The sequence below is a fragment of the Mustela erminea genome, chromosome 12, assembly GCF_009829155.1.
Source record: "Mustela erminea isolate mMusErm1 chromosome 12, mMusErm1.Pri, whole genome shotgun sequence".
Classification (NCBI taxonomy): Eukaryota; Metazoa; Chordata; class Mammalia; order Carnivora; family Mustelidae; genus Mustela; species Mustela erminea.
Window position 1 is genome coordinate 75781286 of NC_045625.1, and position 9461 is coordinate 75790746.

Genomic DNA, 9461 nt, shown 5'->3' on the forward strand with positions numbered 1-9461 from the left:
GGCTCTTGCTAACCTTTGAACTTCAATCCCTAGTCCTGTGACCTTGAAATTGGAGTTGCTCAACCTTGGAACTGCCCCTTGCAGAATAAGCAGAAGTCCTGGGGAGAAGACCTTCTCAAACGCTGGTGCAACTGTTTAGGTGCCATTCTTCCCTATATTCTGCCCAGTAATTATTTACCATGTCATTCGTTTTGTGATATTTTCAGATGTATGTTTGAAAATATTTTGCTCATCATTTTTAGCTGTCCTCAGTGGAAGAATCAATCCAAAATTCCTAGTTGCCCTTTGCCAGAAGCAGAATTTTCTCATTGATTTTCCTATAGAAAAAATTCTGTCTCTAGCATACTTGACTGGCATTTTCTTTCTTTCTTTTTTTTTTTTTTTTAAAGATTTTATTTATTTATTTGACAGAAATCGTAAGTAGGCAGAGAGGCAGGCAGAGAAGGGCGGGGGGAGGCAAGCTCCCTGCTGAGCAGAGAGCCCAATGCAGGGCTCAATCCCAGGACCCTGAGATCATGACCTGAGCTGAAGGCAGAGGCTTTAACCCACTGAGCCACCCAGATGCCCCTTGACTGGCATTTTCTTTATAATGTAATATTTGAGATGCCTTAAAAGCTGATTGTAATGGGCACTGGATTTTACTTAATAATTTTTGTTTAATAAGGTCTACAGGTACAATTCTGGCTTTTGATGCCGTTGCCAAAACAAGTTGGGTGGGGCAGGGATGAGTGGTGATTGCCCAAAAGTCTGCAATACTATGTTACAGGGAACTTTCCTTTTTTATCATATATTTTATTTTAATCTTCTTTTCACAAAGTTTGTAAAGTTTATAGCTATTACATAGGACAGTAGACACTTGAAATACTAATAAGATTTTGTACAGAATGTATTAATATAAATTCTAACAAAAGTGCTTGAATATCTGACAAAAGAACCCCGGCTTCCAGAAGAATCTGCCATATTTAGTAAGAAAGTCAGTCTTCCAGAGAAAGCCTGGGGCCCTGCAGTCCTGGGAGGCTAATGGTAGAAGGAGCTTTCCCAGTAAGGATCTGGCAGAGAACAGGCTGCCTGCTGGGCTCTGAATTCCAGCCAGAGGGGCTTGCTGGTCTCCACAGGGACTGTCACCCAGGCAGCTGCGGACCCTTGCGTGAAAGTAGCAAGGCGCCACTTCCCGAGCCGCTCCTTTCATGGGTCACCCTGGGAATTTCTAAGCGAGACACACACGCTGGACATCTGTTTTCTGTATTCCTCTTTCAGAGCAGTGAAAATGGTGGTTGTTTGAGAAAGAAAAAAAAGAAATGCCCAGTAGGAGCTCAGTGTTTAAGAAAGTGGTCGTGTGTCTTCATCAGCTAAGTAACTCCTATAATAATTACTGCTTTGAGATTGTTCTCTTTTTTGTGTGTGATGAAACTAACGTGTTAGGCAATTTCAATTCAGTATGCTGCTCTAGCCCAGGACACCTGCAAACTACAGACCCATTTCACCTGCTTCCTGGACATCTCCACTTAGAGGCCAGTCCCCTTAGACTCAGCATGTGTCCTGTGCAAATAATTAACAGTTTCCCAAACCTGATTCTCTTCTGATTTTTCTTCCCCTCTTTCTGTGAAATGAAGTCAATATTTTTATTTTATTACTGAAGTACAGCTGTACTTCAATACAGCTGAAGTATTACTGAAGTACAGCTGTACACGGTGTTATGTTGGCTTCAGTGCGCAATGTAGTGATTGGACAAGTCTGTAGGTTATACTATGCTCACCGTAAGTGTGGCTACATCTGTCACCACACAGCACTATCACAATACCATTGCCTACATTCCTTGTGCTGCGCCTTGCAGTCCCATGACTTGTTCGTTCTGTAACTTCACACCTGTATCTCTCATTTCTCTTGACCCACGTGTTCATCTCCCCAGCCCCTCCGCTCTGATAACCCATCAGTTCTCTGTATTTACAAGTCTGCTTCTGTTTTTTGTTTGTTTTTTTGTTTTTGAGATTCCACATGTTAAGTGACATCCTAGGGTACTTGACTTTCTCTGACTCATTTCACTTAGTATGATACCTTCTAGATCTATCCATACTGTTGCAAATGGCATGATCTCGTCCTTTTTATGGCTGAATAAACACCCCACTGTATATGTATATCACACCTTTATCCATTCATCTCTTGATGGGCATCTCTTGATGTTGGTTCCATTTCTTGGTATTGTAAATAATACTACAATTAATATAGGAGTGCATTTATCTTTTTGAATTAGTGTTTTTATTTTCTTTGGGTAATTACTCACTAGTGGAATTACTAGATCATATGATCCTTCTATTTTTAATTTTTTGAGCAACCTCCATACTGTTCTTACAGTGGCTGCACCATTCACATTCCCACCAACAGTGCACAAGGTTCTCTTTTCTCTACATCCTCAACACTATTGTTATTTCTTGCCTTCTGGATTCTAGCCATGCTAGTGGAGATAAAGTAATACTTCATTGTGGTTTGATATGCATTTTCCTGGTGATGTTAAGCATCTTTTCTTGTGTCTGCTGGCCATTTGTATCTTCTTTGAAAAAATATCTATTCAGGTCTTCTGTGCATTTTTTAGTCAGATTACTTTTCTTTTGGTACTGAATTATGTAAGTTCTTTATATATTTTGGATCCTAACCTCCTATTGGATATATCATTTGCAAATATCTTCTCCCATTCATCCTTTTGTTTTATGGATAGGTTCTTCCTTTATGCAGAAACTTTTCATTTTGGTATAGTCCCAATAGTTTAATTTTACCTCTGTTTCCCTTGCCTGGGGAGACCTGGCTAGAAAAATGTTGCTAAGGCCACTGTCAAGGAGATTAATGCTCATGATTTCTTCTGTGATTTTTATGCTTTCAGGTCACATTTAGGTCTTTAGTCTATTTTGAGTTTATTTCTGTGTGTGGTGTAAGAAAGGGATCCAGTCTTTCTTCAGGATGGAGCTGTCCAGCTTTCTTAGCACCATGTATTAGTGAAGACCGGAAGAGAGACTGTCTTTTCTTATCGCATATTTGTGCCTTTTTTGTCATAGATTAATTGACATGATTAGCATGGGTTTCTTTTTGGGCTCTCTATTCTTTTTCATTGATCTGATTGTCTACTTGGGGGCCAATACCATACATACTGTTTTGATTGCCTCAGCTTTGTAGTATATCTCAAAATCTGGGATTCTGATACCAGCTTTGTTCTTCTTTCTCAAGATTGCTTTGGCTATTCTGGGTCTTTCTAATTCATTACAAACCTTAGGATAATTCTAGTTTTGTGGGGAAAAAATGCTGTTTGTATTTTCATAGGAATTGCATTAAATGTATAGATTGCTTTGTGTAGTATAGACATTTTAACAATATTCTTTCATTCTGTGATCAGGGAGTATCTTTTTATTTGTGTCTTCAATCTCTTTCATCATTATTTTGGAGTTTTCAGAGTATAGGTCTTTCACCACCTTGGTTAAGTTTATTTCTAGGTATTTTATTCTTTTTGGCATAATTGTGAATGGAATTATTTTCTCAATGGCTCTTTCTACTTTGTTATTAGCATATAGAAACACAACCGATTTCTGTGTATTAAGTTTGCATCTTGCTACTTTACTGAATTTCTTTATTCTAATAGTCTTTAGTGGGAGTCTTTAGGGCTTTCTATATACAGGGTCACATTCTCTGCCAAATAGTGACAGTTTTACTTTTTCCTTACCAATTTGGATTCCTTTTCTTTTTCCTGTCTGATTGCTATGGTTAAGACTTCCAGTAGTATGTTCAAAGTGGCAAAAGTGGACATCCATGTCTTGTTTCTAAGAGAAACTGCTCTCAGTTTTTCACCATTGAGTATGGTATTAGCTGTGGGTTTTTCATATGTGGCCTTTATAATATTGAGGTATGTTCCCTCTAAAAATACTTTGTTGAGAATTTTTATGATAAACAAATGTTGACTTTTGTCAGATGCCTTTTCTGCCTCTAATGAGGTGATCTTGTAATTTTTATTCTTCATTTTGTTAATGGGGTATATCAGTTGATTGATTTTTTGAATATGTAACTATCCTTGCATCCCCATGAATCCCCAAAACTTGATTTTGGCAAATGACCCTTTTAATGTATCATTGAGCGTGATTTCCTCTTTTGCTGGGAATCTTTGAAACTGCATTCAGCAGGGATATTGACCTGCAGGTTTCCTTTCTATGTAGTATCTTTCTCTGGTTTTGTAGGATGAATATGGAAACTTTCCTTCCTCTTCTATTTTTTGGATAGTTAGAGGAGAAGAGATATTAACTTTTCTTTAAAAGTTCGGTAGAGTTTACCTGTGAATCTCACTGGTGCTGAACTTTGGTCTTTGGGGAGTTTTTTGATTACTGATTCAATTTCATTGCTCATAATTGATCTGTTCAGATTTTTAATTTTTCCTGATTCAGTTTTGGAAGATTGTATGTTTTGAGGAATTTATCCATTTCTCCTATCCAATTTGTTGGCATGTAATTTTGCATAGTATTCTCTTCTAATCCTTCTTAATTTTATGGTGTTGGTTGTTATTTCTCCTTTATTTCTGATTTTATTTTTGTCCTCTTGCAGCTGGCTAAACATTTATCAATTTTCTTTATCTTTTCAAAGGACCAAACTCTTGGTTTCATCAATCTTTTCTATTGTAATTTTTTTAGTCTGTCATTTATTTCTGCTTTGATCTTTGCTATTTTCTTCCTTCTACTAAACTTGGGTTTTATTTATTCTTCTCCTAGTTCCTTTAGGTGTAAGTTTAGTTTGAGCTTTTCTTATTTTTTAAGGTAGGTCTGTAGTGCTGTATATTACTCCCTCTGAACCTGTTTTGCTGTGTCCCAGAGACTTTGGACTGTTGTGTTTTCATTTTCCAGTGTCTCCATGTATTTTTTTTTACTTCCTCTTTGATTTCTTCATTGCCCCACTAGCTATTGAGTAGCATGTTGTTTAGCTTCCACATGTTTTGTGGGTTTTTTTTCCAGTTTTTCTCTTGTGATTGATTTCTAATTTCATACTGTTGTGGTTGGAAAATATGCGTGACAGGAGTTTACTCATAAATTTAATAAGACTTGTTCTGTGCTCTACCATGTGATCTGTCCTAGAGAATGTTTCGTGTTCACTTGAAAAAAATGTGTATTCTGTGGTTTTTGGATGGAATATTTTGCGTATATCTGTTAAGTCCATCTGGTCTAATGTATCATTGAAAGAAGCTGTTTCCTTATTGATTTCTTGCCTGGATAATCTATCCTTTGATGTAAGTGAGGCATTAAAGTCCCCTATTATTGTATTACTGTCATACTGTTCCTTTATGTCTGTGAGTATATGCTTTATGTATTTAGGCACTCTAATGTTGGGTGCATATATATTTATAATTGTTTTTTCCTCTTGTTGGATTGACCCACTTATCATTATGTAATGCCCTTGTATCTTGTTACAGTGTTTGTTTTAAAATCTGTTTTGTCTGGGGACACCTGGGTGGCTCAGTTGTTAAGCATCTGCCTTCAGCTCAGGTTGTGATCCCAGGGTCCTGGGATCGAGCCACACATTGGGCTCCCTGCTCTGTGGGGGGCCTGCTTTTCCTTCTCCCACTCCCTCTGCTGTGTTCCTTCTCTAGCTGTGTCTCTCTCTGTCAAATAAATAAAAATATATTTTTTAAAAATCTGTTTTGTCCAGAGTTGCCTGGGTGGCTCACCTGGTTGGGTGGCCAACTCTTGATTCCAGCTCAGGTCATGATCTCAAGGTTGTGGGCTCAAGCCCTACATCAGGCTCCACAGTCAGAGCAGAATCTGCATGACATTCTTTCTCTCTCTGCTCTCCTTCCCTCGCTTGAGCATGGCTCCTCTCTAAAATAAATACATAAATCTTCAAAAAACTAAAATCTGTTTTGTCTGATACAGGTATTGCTACCCTGAAGAGCTGAAAGCAAAAAACCTACAATCAAGAATACTCTATCTGCAAGATTATCATTTTGCAGATAGAGTATTCTTGATCGTAGGTTTTTCCCATTCAGCTCTTTGAATATATTATGCCACTTCCTCTGGCATGCAAAGTTTCTGCTGAAAATATCTGCTAATAAGGGCGCCTGGGTGGCTCAGTGGGTTAAAGCCTCTGCCTTCGGCTCAGGTCATGATCTCAGGGTCCTGGGATCAAGCCCTGCATTAGGCCCTCTGCTCACAGGGAGCCTGCTTCCCCCTCTCTCTCCCTGCCTGCCTCTCTACCTACTTCTGATCTCTGTCAAATAAATAAATAAAATCTTAAAAAAAAATCTGTTCATAGTTTTATGGGGTTTCCCCTGTACAAAACTTTTTGCTTCTCTTTTGATGCCTTTAAAATTCTTTCCTTATCTTTAACCTTTGATATTTAAATTATGTGTTGTGGATTTCCTTGGGTGCATCTGGTTGGGAACTCTCTGCTTCCTGAAACTGATGTCTGTTTCCTTCCCCCAGTTAAGGAAGTTCTCTGTTATTTCTTCAAATGTGTTTTCTGCCCCCCCCCTCTTTTCTCCTCCTCAGACCCATATAATACAAATCTTCTTCTCACTCAGTGTTTTCTGAGCAGTCCCTTAACCTACCTTCATTTTTTTTTTAAAGATTTTATTTATTTGATAGAGATTACAAGTAGACAGAGAGGCAGGCAGAGAGAGAGAGAGAGAGAGAGAAGCAGGCTCCCTGCTGAGCAGAGAGCCCGATGCGGGACTCGATCCCAGGACCCTGAGATCATGACCTGAGCCGAAGGCAGCGGCTTAACCCACTGAGCCACCCGGGCGCCCCCCTACCTTCATTTTTAAAATTCTTTTTTCTTTGTGCTCTTCACCTTAGGTGCTTTCCATGACCCTGCTTTCCTGATTGCTGATCTGTTTTTTTGCATCTGTTAATCTGTTGTTGATTCCCTCCAGTGTTGGTTTTTTGTTTTGTTTTGTTTTGTTTTTCAGTTATGTTCTTCAGTTTGTTCTTTTTTATGTTTTCTGTCTCTTGATTGAAGTTCTTACTGAAATCTTGCCCTCTTTTCTCTGGTCCAGCGAACATCTGTACAATCATTAGTTTCAGTTCTTCATCAGGCATATTACTTATCTCTGTTTTACTTCTTTTTCTGTGTGTTTGTCTTGTTCTTTCATTTGGAGCATACTCCTCTGCTTTCCCATTTTGATTGATTTTCTGTGTTTCTATGAATTAGGCAAAGAGCTACTTCTTAACTTGAAGGAATGGTCTTGTGTATGATCATAAATTTTGTAGACTGTGTGTGTTTTGCGACTTGGGCTGGCTGGCTGGAGCTGTGTCTGTGTAGGCTGGGGGTCTGGGGTACTCTGTGCTGGGGTTGCCCTGGTGGGATGGCCAGAACTGAAGTGAGCAGAACCCAGAACAATCCCGGCTCTCCACACAGAGGGCACACTGGCAGGACAGCTATAGCTGAAGTGGGTACAAGCTGTCCCTAGGCTCTCTGTGCAGATGGTGCCCTGGTGGGCAGCTGGAGATAGGGTATATGTTGGGGGTCCCTGGGTGCTTCATGCAGGGGTGTCCTGGTAGGACAGCTGAAGCTGAAGTGGGTGGAAGCAAGGTTATCCTGGGGTGCCCAGAGGGGTGGGCACCCCGGTGGGATGACTGAAGCTGAGGATGGCCCTTGCTGAGGTGTCCTGGGGCTGTATGTGTAGGCAGCACCCTGAAGGGTGGCTGAAACAAAGGCAGGGTACTGGCCAGGAGTCTTAGGCTGCTCTACTCACAGGGTGCCCGGGGGTGGGGGGCACAGCTGGAATGGAGGCAGGCATGGGCCAGAGCATCCCCGGGTACTTAGCACAGGGACTGTATCAGGCGGGGGGCAGGGCAGCTGGAGACAAAGTGGTCATGAGCCAGGAGCTCCCAGAGGGCTGTGGGCTGGGGCTGCTCTAGGAAGCCACTGGGGGCCAAAGTGGGACAGGTCTGGAGTGTTCCAGTGGGCTTTGTGCCTGTGTCCCCTGGATGTGGCGGCTGCAGCCATCCTGCGTGCCAACCCCAGGGTTCTCTGGGGTGCACGGTGCGCGCGCTGCCTTTGTGGGACAGCTCGGGCTGGTATGGGCTAGAGGCCCGGGGCTTGCTCCTGCCTCGGTATCAAAGCGAAGGCAAATATCAACTGTGGTCACCGGCCCCTCCCCCCGGAGAGCGTTCCAACAGCTCTCCTGCCCCTCTGTGGAGGCCGGATTTCTAGAACTAGTTGCTCTTTTAAGTTGCAGCTTTTTTCTGTGCCCCAGGGCAGATAAATCTGCTCCTGATCCCTCAGTACTGTCTGTCCCCGCAGCTGTGGGCAGCGTTGGCGGTGGGGTTCCCTCATGACTGTGGGTCTGGCTCTCTTGCTGTTCTCTGCGTGGTCTCCCTAGTTTTGTTGTGCAGAACCGTTCAGTTTTCTGTTTCTTTGTTTTGTTTTGTTCTAAGCTGGCTCCACACCCAGCATGGGGCTCACCATGGAGCCCAATGTGGGCCTTGAACTCATGACCCCGAGATCAGTACCCAAGCTGAGATCAGTAGTTGGGGGCTTAACCGACAGAGGACACCCCCGCCCCACCCGGCGCTCCAGCCCTCACGTTCTCATCCGGAGTACTTGCTCTGTAGTTGGTGCAGGAGGGGAATTCAGGTCTTCCTGCCATGGCCATTAGACCCTCAGTGCGAGGAGCCCCTTTTAACACAAAGCTGCTCCCACATTGCACACAGAGCTGCTCCACACATGTGTCCCCCCACCCCCCAGCTCTCAGGTGGCGTGAACTCTCCGGGTGTGTGAACACACTCGTCACACTCTCCCGGCTCCTGCTGTGCGGGCAGGTATGTAGCCAAGTCACAGGAAGAGAGGCCCCGAGCCCCACTTTCTAGAACACACAGATGTTGTTCACTGTGTACAGAAGTCACACGCCGATAAAATTTATTTAAAAATAGGAAATCACACTGAAGTCTTCAGTGACGAAGAGGCATGGTGTCTGCGACGTCCCCGCAGGTATTTCCGGCAGAAGGGGTGTGTGTCTCGCACACACTCGGAGGGAGAGGGGCTGGATGATACGCGTGGTCATAAATTATCAACACGGGGGCATTCTTGAAAGGCAGCGAGGAACTCCTGTGCCATTTCCCCCACATTTTTGCGAGTCTTAAATTATTTCAAAATAAGCTGAAAAAGAACCACCTCGGCAGGCGGGAGACCTAGCTGGGCGGAGGGCTCTGAACTCGGGGAACTTCTGGTTTCCCTGAACTCAGTCGGTTCCAAACCCAGTTCCCAGTTGTTGGGTTTCTAGGGGGCCCTCAGTCTCCTTAGAAACCTGAGTCTCTAAGGAGACCGTGGTCCCGTCTTCTTCAAGCCAGAGTCCTTCCTTTGTCCCTCCGGTGGCTGGACCGTCACTGGGTACTGCTCTCCTGGCTGAGCCCCGCTGGTTACCTGGAGGCCCAGGGCTGTCTTTCCCCAGCATCCATCCCCACATCCCCGTGGCCGAGCCCGCTTTCCTCAGGGATACC

General features: G+C 43.1%; 1 protein-coding gene across 2 annotated transcripts in view; it reads left to right on the forward strand.

Moving 5' to 3' along the window:
- GNA14 (G protein subunit alpha 14) overlaps positions 1 to 9461 on the forward strand; it is a 192345-nt gene that overhangs the window by 171658 nt on the left and 11226 nt on the right. The window lies entirely within an intron of this gene.